At 33.8% G+C, this 27,862-nt stretch overlaps 1 long non-coding RNA gene across 2 annotated transcripts in view; it reads right to left on the minus strand.

Moving 5' to 3' along the window:
• The window catches only part of LOC132593491 (uncharacterized), a 134,219-nt gene that overhangs the window by 98,628 nt on the left and 7,729 nt on the right, over positions 1-27,862 (minus strand). The window lies entirely within an intron of this gene.

Genomic DNA, 27,862 nt, shown 5'->3' on the forward strand with positions numbered 1-27,862 from the left:
GTGGGGTTTCCTAGTTGATCTCAGCACTCTCTAAGTGTGATCTTAGAATTTGTCTCACAACAGTTCTCTGGCTGCCACAATTTGTCAATTAAGTCAACAAAAGACTACAATTTGTTGCCCATGTTTAGTAAAACTATTTTCTCTTATGAGGAGACTAACAGTAACACTAACTTATATATAAGAGTAGGCCTTTCCTTATAATGACAAAAAATGATCTGTTACAGTTTAAGGGTATAAGAGAAATCAAGGAAGAAAAGGGGATTAACTGAAAGAAGTTAGCATCATATTCATAACCCAGATCTATCTTGTAGTTAACGTTTACTTCTAGATTTTTGAAACAGTTTTCTTTTTAACATCTTTATTGGAGTATAATTGCTCTACAATGGTGTGTTAGCTTCTGCTTTGTAACAAAATGAATCAGCCATACATACACATATATCCCCATATCTCCTCTGTCCTGTGTCTCTCTCCCACTCTCCCTATCCCACCCCTCTAGGTGGTCACAAAGCACCTAGCTGATCTCCCTGTGCTATGTGGCTGCTTCCCACTTAGCTATCTATTTTACATTTGGTAGTATATATATGTCCATGCCACTTTCTCACTTTGTCCCAGCTTACCCTTCCCCCTCCTCATGTCCTCAAGTCCATTCTCTACATCTGCGTCTTTATTTCTGTCCTGCTCCTAGATTCTTCATAACCATTTTTTTATTTTAATTTTTTTTTTTAGATTCCATATATATGTGTTAGCATACAGTATTTGTTTTTCTCTTTCTGACTTACTTCACTCTGTATGGCAGACTCTAGGTCCATCCACCTAACTACAAATAACTCAATTTTGTTTCTTTCTATGGCCAAGTAATATTCCATTGTATGTATGTGCCACATCTTCTTTATCCATTCTTCTGGCAATGCACACTTAGCTTGCTTCCATGCCCTGGCTATTGTAAATAGTGCTGCAATGAATACTGTGGTATATGACGTTTTGAATTATGGTTTTCTCAGGGTTTATGTCCAATAGTGGGATCACTGGGTCATATGGTTGTTCTATATTTAGTTTTTTAAGGAATCTCCATATGGTTCTCCATAGTGGCTGTATCAATTTACATTTGCACCAACAGTGCAAGAGGGTTCCCTTTTCTCCACACCCTCTCCAGCATTTATTGTTTGTAGATTCTTTGAAGATGGCCATTCAGACAGATGTGAGGTGATACCTTATTGTAGTTTTGATTTTCTGTTCTCTAATAATTAGTGATGTCAAGCATCTTTTCATGTGCCTCTTGGCCATCTGTTTGTCTTCTTTGCAGAAACGTCTTTTTAGGTCTTCTGCACATTTTTGGATTGGGTTTTTTTTTGGTATTGAACTGCATGAGCTGCTTGTATATTTTGAAGATTAGTCCCGTCAGTTGCTTCATTTGCAAATATTTTCTCCCATTCTGAGGGTTGTCTTTTCGTCTTGTTTACGGTTTCCTTTGCTGTGCAAAAGCTTTGAAGTTTCATTAGGTCCCATTTGTTTATTTTTGTTTTTATTTCCATTTCTTTAGGAGGTGTGTCAAAAAGGATCTTGCTGTGACTTATGTCATAGAGCGTTTTGCCTATGTTTTCCTCTAAGAGTTTTATAGTGTCTTACCTTACATTTAGGTCTTTAATCCATTTTGAGTTTATTTTTGTGCATGGTGTTAGGGAGTGTTCTAATTTCATTCTTTTACACATAGCTGTCCAGCTTTCCTGGCACCACTTATTGAAGAGGCTGTCTTTTCTCCACTGTATATTCTTGCCTCCTTTATCAAAGACAAGGTGACCATATGTACGTGTGTTTATCTCTGGGCTTTCTATCCTGTTCCATTGATCTATATTTCTGTTTTTGTGCCAGTACCATATTGTCTTGATTACTGTAGCTTTGTAGTATAGTCTGCAGTCTGGGAGCCTGATTCCTCCAGCCCTGTGAAAGTTTATATTGGGTTAGTCAAAAAGTTCATTCTGGTTTTTCTGTTAGATGTTTTTCTGTAACATCTTACAGAAGAACCGGAGCGAACATTTTGGCCAACCCAATATTTCTTTTCATCTAAGTTAATATAATTATTTTGTATGCTATCATAAAAAAACCCCACCCATATCATTTTTAGTGAAACAGTAGAACAAATTACAGAAACATGTGAGACTTTAGGCTAAGTAGAAAAATTAACTTCAATGTAGATTTTTAAAAAGTGTAAAATATCAGTGTACAAAAATCTAGCATCTATAAACAAATTGCAATATGCCAAATATAAAACATTTAGATATAGCAATATTAATATTTTCATGCTTTCTTAAATGATATGTTAGCTTTCTAGATATAAGGCATCTGTATTTTGACAGGATAGACACCGTTAATTCTTTTATTTCTTTACAACCAAATATTGGCAAACTCAATCCAATAGCTATAAAAATAATTATACACCATGATCAAGTGGAATTTATTCCAGGTATGCAAGGCTGGTTCAACATTCAAAAATTAATTAACATAGTCCATTGCATCAACAGACTAAAGAAAAAAATCATATGGTCACATCAATAGATGCAGGAAATGCATTTGACCTATTGATTATAAAAACTCTCAGAAGAAATAAGAATAGAATGTAATTTCCTGAACTTGATCAAGGACATCTCAAAAATCTACAAAGAACATCATACTTAATGGTGAGAAACTAGATACTTTCCCAGTAAGATCAGGAACAAGGCAAACAGTTCTCTCTCACCACTCCTATACAACATAGAAGGAAGACAATTCAATAGAGAAAGGACAGTCTTTTCAACAAACAAATGGAACTGGAACAACTGGGCATCCACATGCAAAATAATGAACCTAGACATATACATGATACCCTTCAGAAAAATTAACTCAAATGGATAACAGATATAAACGTAAAATGTAAGCCTATAAAACTTGTAGGAGAAAATATTTCTATTTCTGCTCTAACTCTCTTCCTTTCTTTATGTAGGAGTATAACTTTATAGCTGGCCCTCTGTATCTAAGGTTGCATCTCAGGATAATGTAGTACTGCAGTATGTATTTATCCTGCAGTTCTTCAGTTGTGTTCACTGTTATCACACAGAAGCCCTATTGTGGTGGTAAAAAAAAAAAAAATGGAGGGATGGGGCACATTTCAGAGTCTTATGATTGGACCTCGTTGTGAGCTGCAACTTTCATATGTGTTTCTCATAGTGGAGTCCCCACCTCCCCACTCTTAGGTCACAAAGGAAGGCTAGAAGGAGCTAGAGTTATGGAGGTGGAGCTGGAGTTCCTTACTCCGAGGTCTGTTAGGCTCTGGTAAAACTCCAGTGGGTTAGGCTCTGCAAGAATAATTCCCCTGAGGCAATTACTGTTAAGAGGACAAGATGCTCTGGGTGTATTTCAGATTGACTAATGTCTTCCTCTCCCTGCCAGAAGCAGAAACATGAAACAAGAGGAGATTTTTCTGAGATCTTTACTTTGAGAACCTGGTAGGGCTTCTGGGGGTAAAACTCACAAACATATGTGTGGGGGGTTGGGAGGGGGGAGCACTTTGACTGGCTTCCCCTTATAGTTTTTAACTCTCAAATCTGTCCACACTGAGCCTCCCAAAATTTCATCAAATACAGTTTAAGTGTTCCCATCCTGGTACTAGTTCCTTCAGACGATTTTGCTCCTGGGCTTCTGCTCTGATTAATTGTTTCTCCAATTTTGGAGACAGCAGTGTGCCCTGCCACCTCAATTTTCTGCTAAAAAAAAGGAGTATTGAGTTTGTTCTTGTGAGGATGAGAGTTATGGCTTCCAAGCTGCTTACATTCTCGTTTGGAAACTAGGAGGGTTTTCCCCTCTACTTTTAAACCAAACAAAACCTAACAACCCAACAAGCAGGACATTTCTTTGGCTCCGTATTCACTCCAAATGTTCTGTTTTCTACATTTACTTCCTCATTTGATTCACCATCTTCTGCCTGTTATCTGTGGCCATATGGCCTCAATCCCCACCCTAAAGTTCAACTGTTTTTGCCAAAGTCACACTTTCCTGATTGCTAAACCTATTACAAAGGTTTTTCAGGTCTTGTATTAGTCAACTTACACATACCATTTTAAAATATGGACTGTTTTCTTGAAATACGCTTTCTTTGGTTTCTCAAATACCATTTACTTTTCTTCTCCTCTACCTTTTCTTGATCCCTTTTATCAGGTCTCAGTTTTAGTTTGCTTATCTCATAATTTGTCACCAGTCCTGGAGGCTTTGTTCTAAGATGTTTTATTTTACACATTTACTGTAGGTGACCTCACACCCTCCTAAAGAATTATTTACTAAAACTTCCTCTCCCAAATTGCAAATCAGTTTCTCCACTTGTGTTTCTTATCACAGAGAACATTACAAGCCACTCATTTGCCTTAGCTGATAATATAAAATTAATTCATCCTTTTTAAGTGTCACAAGAATTTACACATATAAGTAAAAATATATATTTTATAAGATATATATATTTTTTATTATATAAATATCGTATAGATACAGCTTATCATAGATGCAATGATACATACAATATACAAAAAGCTATAACATATTCAAGTTTTTGATTGCTAAATTCACTTAAATACTTCAGATCCTCCAAATAATGTGCATCCATGGGCATAAATATCACTTCTTTCTTTATATGTATTATGTTATAGAATGTATTGCCAATAATTTACATAAGTAATAACATATGGGCACAAAGAATGGAACAGCAAAAAGTAAAATTCAGAGAAAAGTAATAACAGAACTGCATAAATGAAACTTTTAATGTTAAGCCAAACCTCTATTGTAATAAATCACAAATCATGCAGATATTCTTCATGATATACACTTCCTTAGAGAAGTAAAGCCCAATTTTGGCTTTGCAGGCACAATTCAAATATTAAAATCTAGTTTCTATTTTTCTGTAGGGAAAAATCCTTTAATAAATCTGAGAGATGTTTTTGCATAGAATACAAAATGGGACCCTAATGTAGCATGCAACCTGGTGGATTTGACATACTTTTATCAACAAAATTTGCATTCTTTCTTTCTAAAAAGAGGTGAGTGTCATAGTCTTTTCCTACAGGTTATATTTGAATTCCTCCTGGCTTGAAATAATCCAAGACAGAGAGACTAACAACAGAAACAAAGTTACCAGTTATATATTTCATTGTGAAGATATTTACTGTAAGTGTAAATTATAAAAGTAATCATGTTAATTACCTTAGTGTATCATTCTAGCAAGCCTGATGATTTGGTTTTCCCTTGTATCAGTATGCCTACCTGAATGTTCTTTTTCTTCATTCTAACTCAAGAAGAAGAAAATTTGAAGATCTGTGACAAGTCCTTTGCCTTGAAGAGTTTCTGAACACTACAGGTCTCATGAGTCAGATCCTCCATATGATGATGCCATATTTTCCCAGGAAACACACAAACACCTTAAAACTATTACAGTATTCAATATTACCTTGAAGACACTTTGAGCAGAAACATAGTTGGGTTTTTGTGGTGAGTAGGGATAGAGAACATTGAAATCTTTCCTGCAGTAAATGCAGAATTCATTTTTAGAAGTCCACTGACAGGGGTGGGGAGAACAGTTTCAGGAAGAAGCTACTGAAATCAGGATTCCAGGAAGAGACTATTGAAATCATAGCAGTGTAAATGGGAAACATCCTTTAGATATATTCTTAAGGGATAGCAATGTGGTGACTTTACAAGGTAGAATTTGGAGGTGCAAGAAAGAGAGGAATCAAGAATGATTCACAGCCTCTTTTCCAGCTGGAAACATAGAGTGAGTTAAAGAGAGTTAAAGGAAGATCCTAGCTGTGCCAGTTACAGTGAAGTTAAAAACAATTTAATTTTACAAATAGCTCACGTAGCTCAGTATCAAAAATACAAACAACCTAATCAAAAAATGGGCAGAAGACCTAAAAAGACGTTTCTCCAAAGAAGACATACAGATGGCCAAGAGGCACATGAAAGGATGCTTGACATCACTAATTATTAGAGAACAGAAAATCAAAACTACTGGCCATATATCCAGAGAAAAACATAGTTCAAAAGCATACATGCACCCCAATGTTCATTGCAGCTCTGTTTACAATAGCCAGGACATGGAAGCAACTTAAATGTCCATTGACAGATGAATGGATAAAGAACATGTGGTACATACATACAATGGAATATTACTCAGCCATTAAAAAGAATGAAATAATGCCATTTGCAGCAACATGGAGGGACTTGGAGATTATCATACTAAGTGAAGTAAGTCAGACAGAGAAAGACAAATATATGATACTACTTATATGCAGAATCTAAAAAAATGATACAAATGAACATTTACAAAATGAACATTTACAATGAACATTTACAGAAACAGACTCACGGACTTAGGGAATGAACTTATGGTTACTAGGGGGGAGGGTTGGGGGGAGGGATAGACTGGGAGTTTGGGATTGACACGTACACACTGCTATATTTAAAATAGATAACCAACAAGGACCTACTGTATAGCACAGGGAGCTCTGCTCGATACTCTAATAACCTAAAAGAATTTGAAAAAGAAGAGATACATATATATGTACAACTGAATCACTTTGCTGTACACCTGAACCTAACACAACATTGTTAATCAACTGTACTCTAATATAAAATAAAAATTAAAAAAAAACCTTAATGTTGTACAACTGAAGGCTGACCTAGTAGAAATTTGCCCAGAAGGTAATTTTTTTTAAATAGGTGGGTTTATGTGACAAAGAAAAGATAAGCACTATTCTGAGGAATATAGGTAAGTGTTCTGAAATGGATCAGATGGCTAGAATGGGAACTTATGAAACCTAGCAACTTTGGTGGACTTGCGGAATACACGCTGACATTTATCACAAGGATGCAGGTATGTGTGGTGTGAGCTGAAAGGTTTAAAAGTTGCTGCAGCACCTTTGTTTCATCAAATATTCAACGACACCTTGTTAAGGTCAACAAAGCTTCAGCTGGGCATTGTGAAATCACAAATTCACGGAGTTACCCAAAGCTGAGGTCAGCAAATTAACTGATCTACAAGTGTGGTTATGGGAAAATCAATTAAAAGAAAATTAGCCTGAAATTAATTTTAAGTGTGCCACCCAAGACTCTCGGTAGACCAACAGAAAAATCTGATTTATTTTTTATTTTGAGCAATTTTTTATTTGATATGATTATATGCTAATAAAATTAATATAATTATTTTTATGTTATAATGTCCTAATTGCCTAAGACAATGAGCTATTCTGTAACCATGACTTCAATACGTTAATTAAACATTTTATCTCAAATATATATTGTAAATATTTATTTTCATTAGCATTTTCAAAAGATGTTACTTTCTAAAGCATTTGGCTACTAGCATTTGGTAATGTGAAAATGGCATTCATAGCTTCCTCTTTTATTTTTAATTAGATTTTTAAAATTTAAAATTACATAAGTTTTAAAATGAAATTATTTGGAACCTCTTACCCTAGGAATTAGTCTCTTTACAAAGACATATTTCTCTTCCATAGATTGCTGTAATAGATTTTTAAATCTCTGCCTTACTTTAAAAACAAATGCTTATAAAGGAAAGATGTGAGACCATGTGTTTAACTACACAAATATAAAGGACAAATTACTGAACATCAGCAAGCCGTCATTCTAGAGAATAAAATAAACAAGTGAGACTCCTAAGTTAATAAAAATGTCACATTATTAAGTTTGATGTCAGTGTAGATAAGAACTACACATGATCAATTTCTATTTTAGTCTTAAACCTCATTATTGTTTATTAAGGTGTCAAATCAACATGTTTCTTGTTTGCTTTGCATGCAACTCATGAGTATTGACAGTTTTAAAATGCCCTAAAGGATTGGGCAGGTTACTGAAATAATTTTCTTATGATATATTAATATAACTGATAAAATGTTCAGAGGATTTTTGGTGATCTGACTCTACTGATACTTCACCCTCCTAAAGTTGAAGATATGGCTTTGCTAGGACCAGGCCTGTGCTTCAAGAATTTGTTATCTACAGCCATCCAAATGGGATTTCACAAATTATTGGAAACACAGAAGGTCATTCAGGCCTTACACTGTGAATGGCTTAACAATTTTGACTTTTCAAATGAATAAGAAAAGCAAAGCTTGCCAACCCTCAAATATGTTTAATGGCCTGGAGCAAATAATCTATATTAATAGTATTTAACACTTCTTTAGTAAATATTGACTCATTCATTTATTATATAAATTTTAAAACGTTAATTAAGCTCCTAGTACACATACTGTGGCTCAAGCTGGCACACTTTCCTCTAGGAGAGAATTGCAATGTGGTAACAGTCACGCAATGGTATACACACTATAATAGAGGCAGTTATTGAGAAAAAGAAAGAGGAACACTTAAATTTCTAGGAGATCATAAGGGAGTTCTTCCAAGAAAATGACATCTATATTAGATAATAAAATACAGCTAAACTGTTTATTTTAATTTATTTTTAATAATTTAATAATTATTATTTATAATAATATTATCAATATTTATTAAATATATTAATTATTAATATTTATAATATCATTATAATTATTATATCTATTATATAATTATAATATATATTATAATTATAATATATATTTATATAAATTATATATTTATAATATATAATTATAAAAATATTAATAATATTAATATAATATTATTATTAATAATAATAATTATTATTAATGTTAGGTTCAGGTGTACAGTGTATAAAAATATTTATAATAATAATTATAAAAATTTAATAATTTTTAATAATTCAATATTTTCTCCTAATTAATTTATATGTTTTTAAAGGTATAAATGGGTTTATTAATTTCCATTTTTGATTACTCAGGAGGTGATTACTCATGGAACATGAATGCAGATTGTGGGAGTGGATTAAACTTCTCCAAAACCTGGGCTTCACAGGGATGATATCCTATCAAGGGCAAGAACTTCTAGAAAATGGGTGAGAAAACAGAGGGCCTCTGAGCAAAAGGAAACACCAAATGTCAGAAAGATGGCAAGAAAAACCTGTGGGTCATATTGAACATATCCCTTCAATCAAAACTATACCCTAGATCTTCATCAAATTCATATCTACAGTGGGATTATATTTCCTGGCCAAAAAATGACAAAGTTTCATATCTGGGTCTGTTGAGCTGTAGACTCAAAAAGAGCTGTCCAATAAGCACCACATTTTTCTGAAACTTTGAGAAGAGTAAAAGCCTTATCCACATTGTGAAATCGTTGATTTGGAATAAGTTTACCTAATTATGAAGGAGTACAAAATTTCTAAATGATGTGTTATAAGTTGGGTTACCTTGTCACATCCTTTGACATAAGGTTCTTATCATATAAAGTCATTATCATTGAAGTGACTCAACAGTGCATTTCCCCACTGATTTCCAAACCACTAGACTCAATCTAACCATAGCATAAGAACTCGGGAGCAGATGTTCAGATAGAAAGTCCATAGTACGCAGTGTAATGTGTCTTAACTAGAGAGAACAAGACTTTGTTAATTGTCTCTTGAAATTGCATTGTAGACATAATTACTGAAAATAGTGTTTTAAGAAATTGTAGTTCTTTCTGGAAGGGAAAAGAGGTAATAATATAATTAGCTACTTAATTCAAAATAGATTATTGAGCACTTAGTATGTACCAGCTACTCTTCTATGTGCTAGGAATACATTGCTGAATGAAACAGGCAAAAATCCCTATCTGTCTACATGGAGCTAATATTCCAGTGGGAGGAAACAGAAAATAAAAAGTGATGCCCTGGAAGCCAAGTGATCTACGTTTCTAGGAAGAACCACTTGCCTACCATGTTAAATGATGTTAATGGCTCAAGCAAGATTAAGACTGAAAGTTCACCATTCATAGTTTCATGGTGGTCATAGTGACCATGGAAAGACCATTTTCAGAGGAGTGTTTAGAAAAATCTGAAGAGAAGATTTAAGAAAGAACAGAAGAAAAAAGTTTGGTGACTGGGCAATGCCTTAGGAGCATTACTGCAAAAGGGAGCAAATAAATAAATCAAAAGCTTGCGGGTCAAAGGAGGTAAAAAAAAAAAAAGCATTTTTCTTGTAATAAGAGAGGAAATACATTATTTGTATGCTGATTCACATGGTCAAGTAGAGAAGGAAAAAATGATGAAGGAAAAGGGGAGAACTACTTGAGTAACGTCCTTAACTTGGCATCACCGGATAAGACTCATTCACAAGTAAAAGGGATGGTCATACATTAGAAGTAGCAACAGTTCAACTATAGTCATAAGAGGAAAGGTAGGTGGGTAGTTTTGTAAGGTGGCTAATGGAAATGCTCTTTTAATGGTGTCGATTTTCTCCTTGAAGTAGAAAGCAAGGTCATCAATTGAGAGCAATGATTGGGGAGTGATGTACAGGTTTTAGAAGAGAGGAGAAGAATATGATAATCAATTAGGAGAGTGGAGAGGCAAAGGATTAGAGAATTAAGCCATGGTTGCCTTGCAATGCCAATGATCCTGAGATGTTCATGGTAACATATTTAAATAGAAAGAACTCTGATTTTTTTTTTAAGTTATTGTTCAGCCAAACTCAGCTGCATGGGCACAGGTGTTGGCTAGGCAGAACACTGGACTTAACCAAAGTTGTTATTTTGTTGAGGGAGTGCAATAAAGTCAGATTGGAGGAGGGAATGGAGAGTAAATTCAAGAAAAATGATGTTAACAATTGATCATTCTTAGCATATTTGGGTGGATTTTATTTAATGTGTGGCTGGTTGTCAAGCAAGAATTGAATTTCTGTAGGGAGAAAAGAAACCAAAGGCATTTGTGGGAACTGGAGAAAGGATTTTGAGCAGTGCTTACTATATGATGCTGAAACGTTGCCAAAAAACCAGGCACTGGAGGAAGAGATTTGAGTGAGCTTAATGCTGTGTTAGGAATTACATATGATCTCAAAACAGTAAATTAAGGTAGAATTTGTGACCACATCCGAATGGGTATATGGTAATTTAGATAGAAGACAGTGTATTATTTACCTTAAGATCTTTTGTCAACAGGAATGTAAAAGCATACTTATTCCATGGATCATAGGGGTGATATTTCAGTCATCCAAGCAATTTGCAAAACTGGCAAAATAGGTCTATCTACATCTAGTCATTTCAGGAGTGGCTAATTAGAAATATTTCTGGAAAAGCTAAACAAGGGATATGATTCTCCCATCTAGCCCTCATCTCTCCCTTCCCACACTGCTCGCCCTTAAGGAAGAAGAAAATTAAAGGAGAATTAATTCCCTCTACTCGAGTGTGTCATGGCACATGGCTGAGGGAATATGGACACTGGAAGAACAAGCTAAATATTGTGAGTAAAGGTGATACAGGTACAGGTGAATCACCTGAGGACAGAAATAGGCAGTCCCAATTCTCCTTTTAAGAAGTGTCATCCAAACCAAATTTGGAACTCAGATTGAATAAGCTTTCTAATACATTACTCTTCCTATAAGAACAGGAGTTACCATAAAAATAACTCAGTGTTATTACCCCTTCATGTCAAAAAGATCATACACATACAGGGCAGATTTCAGGGGAAAAAATCAAGGAAATAATTGCAATTTGCTGAGGTTAGAATTTGTTTTTTCTGCAGCAAGAACAATATCAATACTTTTACAGGTGAGGCTATTGAGATCAAGAAAGTAAATAAATTTATAGGGCCACAAAGTAAGTGGATGAGTTCGAATTCGATCTCACATAATAGAGTTTGCCCTCTTAGGCTGAGTTCTAAGGAAGAAAATATTAACCTGGTCCCTCAGAATGTACCATCGAAGTGAGGCAGGAGTGAAGTGCAGAGCAAATCTGACCTCTTGAGTATAAAGGTGCACGAATACTGATTTCCTTCCTTTAGAAGGCACAGGCTCTGGGGAGGGATCCTAAGAAAGCCAGGCTCCCATCTGAAGATGCTACTGCACAGCCAATCAGAGCTTCAGACACTTGATGGGGCTTCTCTGAGAGAATGAAAGAATTATGACAGACACCTTAAACTCAGAATTCATTCTGACTGCCAAGCCACATTTAATAATAATACTGCTTTTTGTATTTGATCCTGCCCATTCCATAATTACTCAGATATTCCTAAATGCTTCTTGTGATGCAGGACAAGCACTTACTGGCTGTGCTAATATATGAGATCAAATGACAGGAACTAGTGCTCCAGAAGAAGGACTAGAGCATTTCAATTTACGAAAGGTAAGAGGTCAAGACGAGACACAGTCTCCAAGAAGGAAATTGGGGAAGGGAAGGTTTTTTCCCAATTCTTAGGGAAAAAAAGAATCTAATCCTTGGGGGGAGAAACGATAAGTAGGATGAATGGACTTCTAAGATTGAAGTATCTGGATTATACAAATAAAAACATATTGTATGTTTTCTTCTTACTTCTTATTACTTGCAATAGAGCACAATTCCTACTAAAATTCCAACACTATTTTTTGTAGGTGTAGATAATTTAGTTCCTATTTTAAAAGAAAAAGAAAGGAACCAAAACAATTTTGAAAGAGAAGAATAAATTGGAAGAATTATAGTATCTGATTTTAAGACTTCACCTATAGCTCCAGTTAAAAAGAAAGTGTAGTATTGGCAGGGTAATAGACACATGGATTAAAAGAATAGAATAAAGAAGCCAGAAATCTACCCACCCAGAAAGTCAACTAATTTTAGACAAATGTGCCAAAGCAAATAAATGGAATAAGAATGATCTTATCAACAAATGATATTGGATATTTGCAAACAGCAATAAATGAAACTCAACCTAAATTTCACATCTTATTCAAAGCTTACTCAAATGCATAATAGACTTAAATGGAAAACAAAACAAAAATTTAGAAGAAAATATAAGAGAAAGCCAATGGTACCTAAGACAAGGTGAAAAAATATTCTTATTCATGACACCAAAGTCATGATCGATAAAATTTTTTAAATATATAAATTGACTTACTTAAAATTAAAAGGTTTTTTTTCTTTATAAAGAACATGTTAAGTAGATTAAAAGACAAGACACAAACTGAGAGAAACTATTTGCAATTCATATATATGGCAAATGATTTGGATTCATAATATGTATAAGTAACTCTCTGTATTAGGAATTGCTTAAACCTATAGATCAATTTGGAGAGAATTGACATTGTTACTAGTTTAAATCTTCTAATCCACAAACAAGATATGTCTCTCCATTTATTTAGATTTTCTTGGATTTATTCCATTAGGCATTAATAGTTTTTGACATTCAGATACTGTACATATTTTGATATGCTTATGCCTACATATTTTATTTTTTAGAGTGAATGATGACAAATGATGCTGTGTTTTCAAATTTGGTTTTCCCATGTACTTTTTTAGTATATAGAAAAAATTGTTTTTATGTGTCGACTCTGTGTCCTGCAACCTTGTTTAACTTACTTATTTGTCTAGGATTCTAGAATTCTTTTTGGTAGATTCATTGGTATTTTCTGTGTAGATAAGCATGTCTTCTGCAAATACGGGCAATTTATTCTCTTACTCTCCAGGCTGTTAAACTTTTACTTCCTTTTAAAATATTATTATTGCTCTAGCAATACAAACATTTATTGCTGTAAATTTTGGTTTCAGCAAATTTAACAGATTTGACATGTATTTTCATTGTCATTCAGTACCATATATTTTGGGGAATTTTTTAAACATCCTCTTTCACTTATGAATTACTTGGAAGTTTCTTTTTTTAATTTACAATGATTTGTAGAGATGTTTTATCTTTCCATTATTGATTATTGAAGTACAGTTGTTTTGTTCATATACACATACATAACATTTAATTATGTCTTCTTGGTGAATTGATCGTTTTATCTTCATGTAATGACCTTACTGTCTGTTTGCTCTGAAGTCTACTTTCTCTGACACTAATATTACCATTCAACTTTATTTTAATTATTGTTTGCCTTTGTTTATGGAGTTACATGACCATGTTGAAAGCAACCTGAGTGTAAATTATTTTATATTTCCTTGAGTAGTGATCAAAAAATTGACCTTACAAGTTTACTTTTTTCATCTAAGGGATAGCACATTGATCAGCATCCATGTCAAATCATCACGATGCTGTCAAGAGAAGAGAACTATAATTGAAGCAAATCTACTCATTTGCTTAGTATATGAGGAACTATTTCCAATGTAATAATAATGCCATCTAACCCTTGATACTTGAAATTTCAAAATGTAGATGTGGAAGAGATTATAGACACTTAAGAAAGGATAATCAAACTAAAGGGACTATGTTAAATGTTATATTCATTGTCACTCAAAATATGACCATAATAGCTATATTATCAAATTTCAGTTTTTAAATAAAGTTTTATGCAGCCCTCTGAAAGTCTCAACTCTCATTTTAACATAGTCCATTGTCTTTCTGCTCTTTTTCAATTTTTCTTTTCTGTCTGTATCCAGAATGCTCAAGCTGTTCCATCATCTCCTAGCACCATTATCAAACTGATACAACAGGCTGATACAACACCATTCCCTAATGATAAATAAAGACCAGGTAAGGAAGAGTAAAAGTCTTCAATTTGTAAATGATCATTAATACAGTATGATTAACCATAGAGGAACTAGGCTCTATACAAATACATATTCATGTAAGGGTATAAAATTTGGTTTTTTGTTTTGTTTTTGGTATTCATTCACATCAGCTTTATTTTTAGCCAAGAAATAGTCTGAATTCTATCACTTTTCCAGAAAAGCAACTTGCCTTCCAAATTCAGTTTGTATAGTGTTACAGGCAAAGGTCAGACATTATGTTTCCTCCAATCTACTGCAATATATGGTCTACTGTAATTCTATATTTCTAATGTAAATATCATCAATTTAAATAATTACATAATTTTAATTTTCACAAATCTTTCTGTCATTGATATTATGCTGAATTGGCAAAACTAAGCAGTTCTATCTTGGCAATATATATTGTATCTTGAAGATTAGGAAATGTTAAACTAGAAGACAGCTCAACATATCACCTTAACCAGCTCTGGGCTTTGAGGCAGTGGAAGTGAACTTCCATTGTAGTTGATCCCCTAAATTCAAACCATTCTAAATGGTTGTAAAAAAAATAATTTAGGGTACCCCTGTTCTGTCTGGACGTTGATTACTGAGAGTCATTTATCATTATCTGATTCTGATGTCCCTTGATAGGTTTTTGTTTTTATTTTTTTGTTTTCTTTTCTGCTTTGTTTTGTATTTTGTGGAGAATGAGGGCCTAGTATTATCCTTTAATGATAATATTAAAGGATATTAATATTATTCTTCTGTCAGCCGAGCCTGGTCCAGGAATAGACACACAGTCCAACCCAGTAAATGAGATATAAGAAACTGTCCTCAATACCAAAAATACTATAGTGCTAGGGTCTGAATGTTTATGTACCCCTAAAATTCATAGGATAAAATCTTACCACCCAAGGTCATAATATTAGGAGGTAAAGCCTTTGGAAAGTGATTAGGACATTAGGGTGATGTCCTTATAAAAAGGCTCAAGAGCACTCCCTTCCCTCTCCTACCGTGTGAAGATACAGCAAGAAGGTGCCATACATATAGGAACCAGGAAATGGACTTCACCTAGACACCCAATCTGCCCATCTTCATCTTGGACTTCCCTGCTTCCAGAACTATAAGAAATAAATTTGTGTTGTTTCTAATCCACCCAGCTTAGGATATTTTGTTATAGCAGGTCTAAATGGACTAAGACAAAGAGTCTTAAAAACCATGAACAAGAAACTTGGGCCTGTCTCATCCCAGTAACCCTCCCATAACCATGAGGAGAAGGAGACTTGGTACAAAGCCAGCACTGTAGATGGCAACACAGAAATACGCCAAGAGCTGGATCCCTAAAGACGTAACACGGACCAGTCGTAGACTCAGTCATCACGCTAGATTTTCTCTCTTGTGAGACAAAACATGCTTAGTTTTTAAGATAATTTTTTGCTGTTTTCTGTTCCATTTAGTTAAAATAATCCTAACAGATATAGAAGTTCACAACTTTAGGAGAGATATTGCAGGGAACAACTTGAGAACACATGCTAGTACAAGAAAATGTGACAGATTGAAAATATCAAATTTATAGTATTGATATTTGTGACATGCTTATGGGATATAAAAAGAGGAGGGTACAGATGCCTAGGAATAACTGTGAAAATCTGAAGCTGATAGGGTTGAGGTGAAAAGCAGGAGAATGCAGGACTGGGATGAGAAGTGAAGCGCTATAAGATTTCAGGATGCAATGGAGCACATGTCAAGTATAGAAAAGACAGTAGAGCAAAATGTAAGGACAGAAAACAATCATGAGAAATTGCCCCTAGCGCTGAGATCATGGATACTGATGGAATGTACTATATATTTAGAATACATTGTATATTTTCCCCCAAAATCAGCATTTACATAAATTATGTGGATATAATCCAAATATTACAATTATACATTATTTTTATTCTATGCTTATATGTAATGCAGTAGTGTCCTCAGTCCTTATATTGAGATATAGAAATTATTTATCCATTTTGTGTTCTCTGATTTGCACACAAAATATCTGGGAGTCAAAATTTACTTACTTCTGATGAAAAGGAGAATCATGTACTTTTTTATATCCACACGTACAGTTCAAAACTTAAAATACCCATAAGACACAGAATGAAAATCACCAGAAATAATTCTAAGATAAAGATATTATTTTTAATTACAAGTTATTGTAAGAAATATAGTTCATGAAATGTTTTGCTTTTCAGTATATATCTTTTTGTCCTCTTATAGTTAACCATTTAATATTATATTTTACTATGTATTATCCTCAACAATTTGAAGGGAAAAATTAAGTGAAATTATACCAAGGATCTCAAAATAAAAATCAAAAAGTAAAAGAGGAATCTTTTTCTTGAATGGACAGAAGTTAGAATTACGCCTACAGATAACACACACTAATGAGCTCCAACTCTGTCATTGTCCAAGCCTGCCACTTGATTATGGCTCCACAGACACATAATTGCAGTAATTCTCTGGCAAATCCTGATGAGGAAGTTATCTTTATCCAGAGCTCTAGTGAGCATATCATATTAGAATTAATGCAATGAACTTTATGTCTTAGTTCTCACTTCTCTAATAATTACCATTCTGAGTTTGTACTTCAAGTAACAGATAAATAAGGTTAATTTAGGAGGACATAAAGAGTCATTCTGAAGTGTTCTTTTTTCCCCTGATAATAACTAATATTACTATCTATACAGCTCTGGTTAACTAGCATCCCTATTATTTCTCTTTACAATCACTAGCAATGGTCCACTTTGATTCTGTCTAGTGAGAGTTTCTTTTCTTACAAACTTAATCTTATTTGTATCTCTGTACTTTTTCATATGCTGCTGCCTACAAGGACCTTCCAATAACTCAAGAGTCACCTTTCGAATACTCTATTAATCAGCATTGCTTTAAACATCAGGCTATGTCAAGTGCTGATATGTGCTCCCACAGAATACTGTATATATGTGTATGTGTGTGTGTGTGTGTGTGTGTGTGTGTGTGTGTGTATCTGCATTGCTCACTGTATTGGAAATAATCCCTTTGTGTCTTTTTCCCCTACTACATTTGAATTTCTTTAATAATAGAGATTATATATTATTAAATTCTGTATTTTTCAAACTTGTCCTCAACAGTTTGGCTACCTTAGGAAAATCACAAGCAATATGTTGGGATACCTGAAAATAAGCCTGGAGAGATAAACAAGAAAACAATACTGGGACTTCAAATTTCAAATTATGGAATTCCTTAGATGTTAAGTAAACATCCTCTTTTCTTATATTTATCACTTTATTTTAATTATCTAGACTTTGGCAAAGAATGTGAAACTAATTTAACCTTTATGAAAATTCTGTGTAGAACACAGAACAGACCTATGCTCAAGTGAAAATGGAAGGTTATAAATATATTGTTCCAGAAACAGTTTAAATGTACCCCAATGTTCACTGTAGCTCTATTTACAATAGCCAACACATGGAAGCAAACTAAACGCCCATCAACAGATGAATGGATAAAGATGTGGTACATATATACAATGGAATTTTTTTTTAACATCTTTATTGGAGTATAATTGCTCTACAATGGTGTGTTAGTTTCTGCTTTATAACAAAGTGAATCAGTTATACATATACATATATCCCTATACCTCTTCGCTCTTGCGTCTCCCTCCCTCCCACCCTCCCTATCCCACACCTCTAGGTGGTCACAAAGCACCGAGCTGATCTCCCTGTGCTATGCGGCTGCTTCCCACTAGCTATCTACCTTACATTTGGTAGTGTATATATGTCCATGCCACTCTCTCACTTTGTCCCAGCTTACCCTTCCTCCTCCCCGTATACTCAACTCCATTCTCTAGTAGGTCTGAGTCTTTATTCCCGTCTTGCCCCTAGGTTCTTCATGACCATTTTGTTTTGGTTTTGTTTTTTAGATTCCATATATATGTGTTAGCATACAGTATTTGTTTTTCTCTTTCTGACTTACTTCACTCTGTATGACAGACTCTAGGTCCATCCACCTCACTACAAATAACTCAATTTCGTTTCTTTTTATGGCTGAGTAATATTCCATTGAATATATGTGCCACATCTTCTTTATCCATTCATCTGTTGATGGACACTTAGGTTGCTTCCCTGTCCTGGCTATTGTAAATAGAGCTGTAATGAACATTGTGGTACATGACTCTTTTTGAATTATGGTTTTCTCAGGGTATATGCCCAGTAGTGGGACTGCTGGGTTGTATGGTAGTTCTATTTTTAGTTTTTTAAGGAACCTCCATACTGTTCTCCATAGTGGCTGTATCAATTTACATTCCCACCAGCAGTGCAAGAGGGTTCTCTTTTCTCCACACCCTCTCCAGCATTTTTTGTTTGTAGGCTTTTTGATGATGGCTATTCTGACTGGTGTGAGATGATATCTCATTTATACAATGGAATATTACTCAGCCATAAAAAAGAACAAAATACTGCCATTAGCAGTGACATGGATAGACCTAGAGATTGTCATAACAGAGTGAAGTAAGTCAGACAGAGAAAGACAAATATCATATGATGTCACTTATATATGGAATGTAAAAAAATGGTACAAATGAACTTATTTACAAAACAGAATCACAGATGTAGAAAACAAACTTAATAGAAGGGGGGGAGGGATTAATTGGGAGACTTGGATTGACAGATACACACTACTATGTATAAAAGAGATAACTAATAAGAACCTACTCTATAGCACAGGGAACTCTACTCAATACTCTGTAATGACCTATATGGGAAAAGAATCTAAAAAAGAACGGGTATATGCATACCATATGACTGATTCACTTTGCTGTACAGCAGAAACTAACACAACATTGTAAATCAACTATGTTCCAATAACAATAATAAAAAATGATATAATTTGACCTTGTATTTAGTTTCTTTGAAATATATAATTACCTTCATGAAATATGTCTAAGTAAACTATTTCTCTAGGACTACATTAGAAAATGTTGAAGATTGAGAAAAAAAATAACACATAGAGAAAAAGACACCCCCTCCCCACATAGATGTTAGAGAATTTATTAGCATTTCCTTCAAATAGTATTAGATGTATTTTTAATACTAAAAGTTTGCTAGTGGTTTGGGTTTGATGTCAGTGAACATGGTGGAATAGGTAGTTCCAAGGGGCTGTCCGTCTAAAAACATAGTAGATTCTTGAAAAAAGTCAAAGGCTTACAGCAACAAAGTAAACACCTAATCAAGAAGGCAACTTAAAAACAGATGGAGAGCTCTGAAGTATTTTTACTTGTCTTTGTCCTACCTCCCTCTCGCTCAACAATGGTTTTGAAATGATAACCCATGTTCCCAGTATGTAATTCTGGTCCCTGGCTCCAGAGGGAGCAAAGCTGACCTTGTTCTCTAATAGTTATTTTTGTCTGTTTTAATCTGTCTAATGGCTAGCTGAAGGACTGACAAAAGCACTTGCCTCTGTTGCCTCTGTCTCACCTAATCCAAAACTTTCTCAGGGCAGAAAAGTGGCTACACAGAGGGCATTCCTCAAAAACTTTAAAAGGCAAATGAAAAACCCATTGCCGTCTAGAGCAAATACAATTTGAGGGGAATTAATAGACTGCCAGAAGCTTGAGAGAAAATTTTGTGGAGAAAAAGTATTTGAAGAATTATGGCACTGAAAATCTCACATGAATATTGGGGAATACAGAAAGTTATGTACATGCCCAGAGCAGGATGTGTGTTCAAAAACACAACTGGGAAGACCCTAAGCTTTTACCTTAGACTGATTTTTAGACTCTGCACAGCAGGAAGTAAAGACTAAGGAAGGTTTGTAACTACTCAGCTAAGTGTTAAAAGGGTGTTACAACACATAGCCAATGTGCAAAGACTCAGAATTTTTGGTTCTGTTTTTGGCTCCAAACATTCAAAGAAATCTGTCAATATTACCTAATCAAAAGATAAAAGGGAGACTGCAGAGACCACACATATCAATTAATACAGAATAGTTTTAGATTTCAGAATATAAAATTGTTTAGAATTGCCACTAAACAACCAACCAATTACAAATCAGAGAAAGCAACAAGAACAAATTTCAAGGTGGCAGAAGAATCTGATTCCCAGAATTAACAAGTCATAATATTCAAAATGTCCAAGTTTCAACAAAAAATTATGAATCATGTAAAAAAAATGTACACCCCACTCATAGGAAAATTAACCAGAACTGTCTCTGCGGAAGTACAGACATTGGACTTACTAGAAAAAGACTTTAAATTTACTGTTTTATATTCAAAGAGGTAAAGGAAATTATGGACAAACTAAAGGACACCATAAAAATAATGTCTCAAGAGACATAGGGTATCAGTAAAGACATAGAAATTATAAATAGGAACTAAACAAAAATTCTGGAGCTGGAAAGTACAAAATGTCCAAAGGGCTATCCCTCTACCAACACAGTAAAAGTAAACAAAAACTCTCAGAATTAATTGTTTTAACTCTTGAAAAAAATCAGACTTATAGCAACCAAATAAACACTGAATCAGGAAGGCAACTTAAAAATAGTTGGAGAGCTTTGAAGTACTTTTTAGTGAAATGAAAAATTCACTAGAGTTTCAACAGGATATTTAAGCAAGTTAGAAGAAAGAATCAGTGAATGTAAAGAGAGATCAATTGCAGCTATTCAGTCTGAGGAACAGAAAGAAAAACTAATAAACATAAAAAACAGTTAAAAGGCCTGTAATACACCATCAAATGTACCAACATATGCATAGTAGAAGTCCCAGTGAGAGAGGAGAAAGTGAGAAAATGACAGAGTATTTGAAGATATGATGGCTAAAAACTTCCCAAATTTGATGGAAGACATGACTCTACACAAACAGGAAATTCAATGAACTCCAAGAAGAATGAACACAACAGTATCCACACTGAGACACACTATAATCGAACTGTCAAAAGCCAGAGACAAAGAGAGCACCCTGAAAGCAGCAGGAGAGGAGCTACTTATCACGAACAAGTTATTGACAACATTAAGTGTAAAATTCTCAGCAAAAATGACAGTGGCCAGACAGCTGTGGGGTGGCATTCTTAACTTGTTGAATAATAATAATAATAATAATAACCTATTGAATTCCATATGTGACAAACTAAATTTCAAAATCAAGAAGAAATTAAAACAGTTTATAGCACATGGAACTGCACTCAATATCTTTTAATAACCTATAATGGAAAAAAATCTGAAAAAAATATGTATATACACACACATATACCTACACACATATGTATATATACACACATATGTATATATATGTGTGTGTCTCTCTCTCTCTATATATATATATATACACAACTGAATCACTTTGCTGTGCACCTAATTCTAACACAACATTGTAAGTCAACTATGCTTCAATTAAAAACAAATTCCAAATAAACAAAAATTGAGGGAGTTTGTTATTTGCAGACCTACCCTATAATAAATGCAAAAGGGTGTCTTTCAGGTGGAAATACAAGGATACTATAAAGTAACTTGAAGCCATACAAAGAAATAAAGAAGACTGGCAGAGATAACTATGTAGGTTAATGCAAAATCAATTATTATTATATATTTTTTAAAAAATCCCACCGCTTATTCTTTTAAGATTTAAAGGACAGATGCATAAAAATAGATATAAACTTATGCTAATGGGTACATAATGTATAAATATGTAATTTGTGATGACAACAAAAATATCAAGAGAGAAATATGGAGCTGTATGAGAGCTGAGTATTTGTATAGTACTGAAGCTAATGTGGTATTAATCCAAATAACTTGTTATAAATTTAAGAAGTTAATTGTAATCTCTAAGATAGCCACTAGAAAATAATTTTAAAATACATATAAAAGGAAATGAGAAACAAATAAATGTACACTATACAAATCAATTAAATACAAAAGGAGGCAGTAATTAAGGAATTGGAAAACAAAAGATATGATATATACAAAATAGCAAAGTGGCAGAAGTATTTCCTTATTAGCCATTAGTTTAAATGTAGAGGATTAAAATCTCCAATATAAGGCAGAGATTGTTGAAATGGATTAAAAAAGACACATGGTCTACTTGCCGTCTATAAGGGACACATATTTTATCTAAAGACACAAATAGTTTGAAGGTAAAAAGATGGAAAACAATATTCCATACAAAGTTTTAGTAACTAAAAGACAGCTGGATGGGCTATACCAATATCGTAAGACATAAAATTTAGCTCAAACACTGTTACAAGAGACAAAGAACGACATCATATAATATATGGATAAAAGTGTCAATTTATCAAGAAGATATAACAATTATATATATGCACCTAACAACAAATAGATACCCACGAGTAGCAACTTCTCATTTTTGAATTTTGAAATTCCTTTTAGGCAACACTTTATATTTTGCCCATAATCCACTTATCTGAAAATAGAAATCTTATCTTTTTCTGAGTGATAAAAATCAATGTTTTTTCTGTTACATTTCTTAGTACTTTAAATATGATCAAACCATATCAAGAAAAAATGGTGTAGTTGAGCATTTTTACAGAAAATGTGCCCCTGATACAAATTCATATATTGAAGCCCTGTCTCCCATTGTGACTGTATTTGGATATGCGACCTTAAAGGAGGTAATTAAAGTGCAATGAGGTCAAAAGGGCCCTAATCTAATAGTACTGATGTTCATATAAGAAGAGGAAGACACACCACCAGGAGCATGCACATCCAGAGAAAAGGCATGTGTCAACACAGTAAGAAGGATCTGTAAGCCGAGGAGAGAGGTCATACCAGAAATCAACCCTGTCATCATTTTGGTCTTGGATTTCCAGCCTCCAGAATTATGAGAAAATAGAGTTCTCTTGTGTAAGTCCCACAGTCTGTGGTATTTTGTTATAGGAGCCTTAGCAGATAAACACATGCATTCTGTCCTTAGTCCTCATATGGATGAGATGTATCTCTTTATGGATAATATGTATCTCATACATAACTTCTTTATTAATATAATTAAGAATTTTTAAGAGGTTGATTGCCTAATTTAATTAAATGAAATTTTGTGTGTGTGTGATTTTCAGTCTGAATGTATAGCTTTGACTTACTGGAATCATGTATGGTATTGACATAAAATTTATTCCTTTCTAAAGAAAAATTTGGATGTAGATCATAAGTCTCTTATGGCCATCTGAAACATACTTATTAATATTTTGTAAGAAAATATCTATCTTCATTCATAAATATGAGTTACCTTAATTATTTTGGAGTGATCGAGCATGGACTCAAGATTTCTTAAACTTAATGAAAGCCTTTTTCCATGCTCTGTAACTATTTTATAAAATGAGAATTGCTGTTTGTCATAGAAATAAGGAATTGTCCCATAAACTTAATTTGAATTTGACTTAGAATCAGTTATTTGGTGCCCTTTTAATTTGGTAACTATTTACTCTGAATATTGAGTAATTAAGTTATCTGTACTTCCTTGGATTGATTTTATGAATTTTTGGCTCTGCCTGAGTATAATTTGTTACAAGATTTTCAACTTCATTGACTTACCTTACCATTGCACATCTAAGTCACAGACACACAAACACATGCACACACAGACACATTTTAGCTATCCCATTTTAGCTATTCTATTTCTTTCTTTCTTCATCTTTGTTTAGATTTATCAGAGACCATTTTATCTTTTTTTAAAGCTATCAGTTCCTGAACTGTTTAATCAGTTTTACAGATTTGATTTCTTTTGTTTTTGGTGTATTAATTTCTATGACTTTATTTTTCATCTCATTAATTTAACTACATTTCTTTTAATTATTTGAAATAAATCATTAGTTAATTTTTTTTTTAATTTATTTATTTATTGGCTGTCTTGGGTCTTTGCTGCGGTGCGCATGCTTCTCATTGCGGTGGCTTCTCTTGTTGCGAAGCACGGGCTCTAGGCACGCGGGCTTAGCAGTTGTGGCTCGTGGGCTCTAGAGCGCAGGCTCAGCAGCTGTGGCGCACGGGCCCAGCCGCTCCGCGGCATGTGGGATCCTCCCGGACCAGGGCTCAAACCCGTGTCCCCTGCATCGGCAGGCAGACTCCCAACCACTGCGCCACCAAGGAAGCCCTCATTAGTTAGTTTTTAAAAAATTATCTTGTTTAATGTTTAACATACTTGGTCTCTTTATCTCTAGCTGAGCATAGTTTTAGTTCTATCACTTAGGTTTCAATTTTGATTTAATTATTATTTGGTATATAAATTATTTTGTAAAGTTTTTTTATTATCTTATTATTGGGGCTTATATTTTACACTTTTATTATTAAATTATTAGATTTTTATTTATGTGTGTATGTTTGTGTATTTGGGATGTACTGATATAACAGACAAATGATATTGCCTGAACAATGTACTTTATAGGAGCTTTTTTCAGGTTTTCTCACTAACCTAAAATATAAAATTATACAAACATACTCATAGATACAACACCGACCATATTTTATCACTAGTATTGTTTGTTATTTTGGTAGCCAAATATTGGAAATAGATGTCAGGAACCCATTTAGTTTCTGGAGACAATGTTTACAAGGCATCACAGTAACAGAGGTTGAAGCAATCCTTGGGTGGTTGAGGTCACTGGCATCTAGAGCTCTCAGTTGTAGGCATTATTTCCTAAAGTTAATGTGAGTTAGAGGAAAAGCACATTTTCTATATTAACGCTATGGCTCTTGGCACCAACTACAGCCAAAAAAAAGAAAAAGTTAGATAGAATGACTGTATTTTCTACTTCCTGGACTTCCTCCAAGTACATTTACACTTTCACACAATCTCTAGAATAAAATAAGTATTAATGACATGTAACAAAATTTAAAAAAAAAGTGCCTCTGGAAACAACCTAGCACACAAACAGGTATTTCCACCTTAATAGCCAACTCACCCCCAAATCAGCTCATAATCATATGATGTTATAAGAATTTAGGTTATATGAGATTTTAGTCATCTCCCAATGCTTTTAGACTTTCTCATAGAGTTGAGTCTAATGTCAGTTGATCAATTTGACTTATGCAGAATGAGTCATTTATAAAGTCAGAGGAATCCAGACAATCCAGACATGCAAGCTCAGTTTTGTATACCATTGACCAAAGGAGAGACCATATGGTAACTCAGGGCTGTACCAACACACATTTAAGATACTTACTACTATACCACAGTTACATATTTTCATGTTAAAGAATGAAAATGGTTAAAGAAGTCCCAGGCACATTCTATGATGGGTAGTAAACTAAAATTAAAACCACCTTGAAGAGAGTCCAAGTCTTTAAACTCACCTTTTTTTTTAAGTTCATCAGTACCAAGGGAAAAACCTGATTGTATCAATTTTCTGTTCTATAAGCATAGTACATTCCAAAATGTCTAACAGCAGATTTTGAGAAGGGCTGCAGAGATCAAGCTGTAAGCCAAAATCTTGCATCTGTATAATTTAATGAACATGGATTTGCTGTGGTGAGGAATGATTGCCTATTTACACTGTTAGACAAGTTTTCTTACTGTTTGAATATTAATTACAAAATTTCAGGCTTTACCTTTTCTTTTACCCAATCTACATCCAAGACAACTCTGGCTAAGTTTTTCTTTACTGTATTACAATAGTTTATAATATAATAGGTAGTCAGGTAGGGCTTAAACGAATACCTGAAATTGGCAGCAGGAACTAGAGAATGGTTAAGAATTCTTCCAAAGTCTACCATGTATCATCTTACACAACACCAATTGGTTAGGAACTTACAAAAGAACAATATTTTCAATCGTGTTAAAATAGAAAGTTGATGTGTTTTACAAAAAGGAGCTATTATTAAAAGTCAGTAATTGAGAGGCCATAACACTCATTAATTTCATGGTGAGGGAATAAAACACTGGCCAAGTATACTTAAATATAATGTCAAAACATTAACCATTTAATATTTCACATAATTTCATTATCCCACATATTATCTCATTTTCATCGTTTCATTGACAAAAAGTCAAACTCATGTACAATTATGTAAAACATCCAAATGCATTTCTTTTTCTTTATATATAAAATTTTAATGTGATTTTGCCTTGTTCTATTTGGCACCTGGTGAGTGTAAATAATTTTTCTTTTTATTCAGTTTTGGACTTTGGCGTCTTCTTTAAAAATTTGATTTAAATAATTCTTTTCATATCCTTTTTCATTTTTGTCACCTTGACAAATTTGGACAAAAGAAAAACCACAAAGGATGCAAAATAAAGCAATGTCATCAGAAATTAAATTAAGAATTGTAATAGATTATATACAAATCTTGAGAATTCCCTAATAAAATCAACAGAAGACCCTGTTTATCTTGAAATGATAATTCATTTACAATGAAGCTCTGTCAATTACAGTACTAATAGGAGAAAAATAAGATGGCTATGTTACTTTTTATTCTCAAGTATCTTAATGAGTTACAAGAAAAAAGCTAATAACAATTCAAATAGTCAATATCTATTCTACAAATGTGAGGTCAGAACTGAGTCTCAAACGTGATGAGAATTCATAAAAGCAAAACATAAGACAACAAAATCTTTCAAACTGGGAATGTACTACATTTAGCACTGCAAACACTGTGTGTATGGGCATGTGTTTGCAATAACATATATATTTTTTTCCTTACCACATCTTTGCAGATTTTTTTCTATCAGTAACAGGAAATTTTCCGAATAATAACAAAAGATATTTCTCAAAGTCACCATATACAATTTTTACAAGAAATTTTTTAAAATGTAATTGAGTTTATTTCATCAGCCTATTTCAGTCCCATGAACTGGCTTAAAATATAATCATTTCAAGACTATATAATATTTAATATTTAAAATATATTAATATTTTTGGCTTTGTAAGAAAATCTAAAAATTTTAGGACAAAAACAAATAATTACATTAAAGTCATCTTCCAGTATATTGACCATAGTATAATATCCATACCATACTAATTCCCACACACAAATATACACATATGACAATAAAAGCCTCCAAGACTTTGAAGGTCATTTTCCTACAAAATATTAATTTAATATCTTTATGTATCAGTTTTTAGAAGGTTTTTTTTCTTTTTTTTTTTTTTTCTTTGCAGTACGCGGGCATCTCACTGTTGTGACCTCTCCCATTGCGGAGCACAGGCTCTGGACGTGCAGGCTCAGTGGCCATGGCTCACGGGCCCAGCTGCTCCACGGCCTGCGGGATCCTCCAGGACCAGGGCACGAACCCGTGTCCCCTGCATCGTCAGGCGGACTCTCAACCACTGCGCCACCAGGGAAGCCCTAA

The sequence above is a fragment of the Globicephala melas genome, chromosome 1, assembly GCF_963455315.2.
Source record: "Globicephala melas chromosome 1, mGloMel1.2, whole genome shotgun sequence".
In the NCBI taxonomy this organism is placed as follows: Eukaryota; Metazoa; Chordata; class Mammalia; order Artiodactyla; family Delphinidae; genus Globicephala; species Globicephala melas.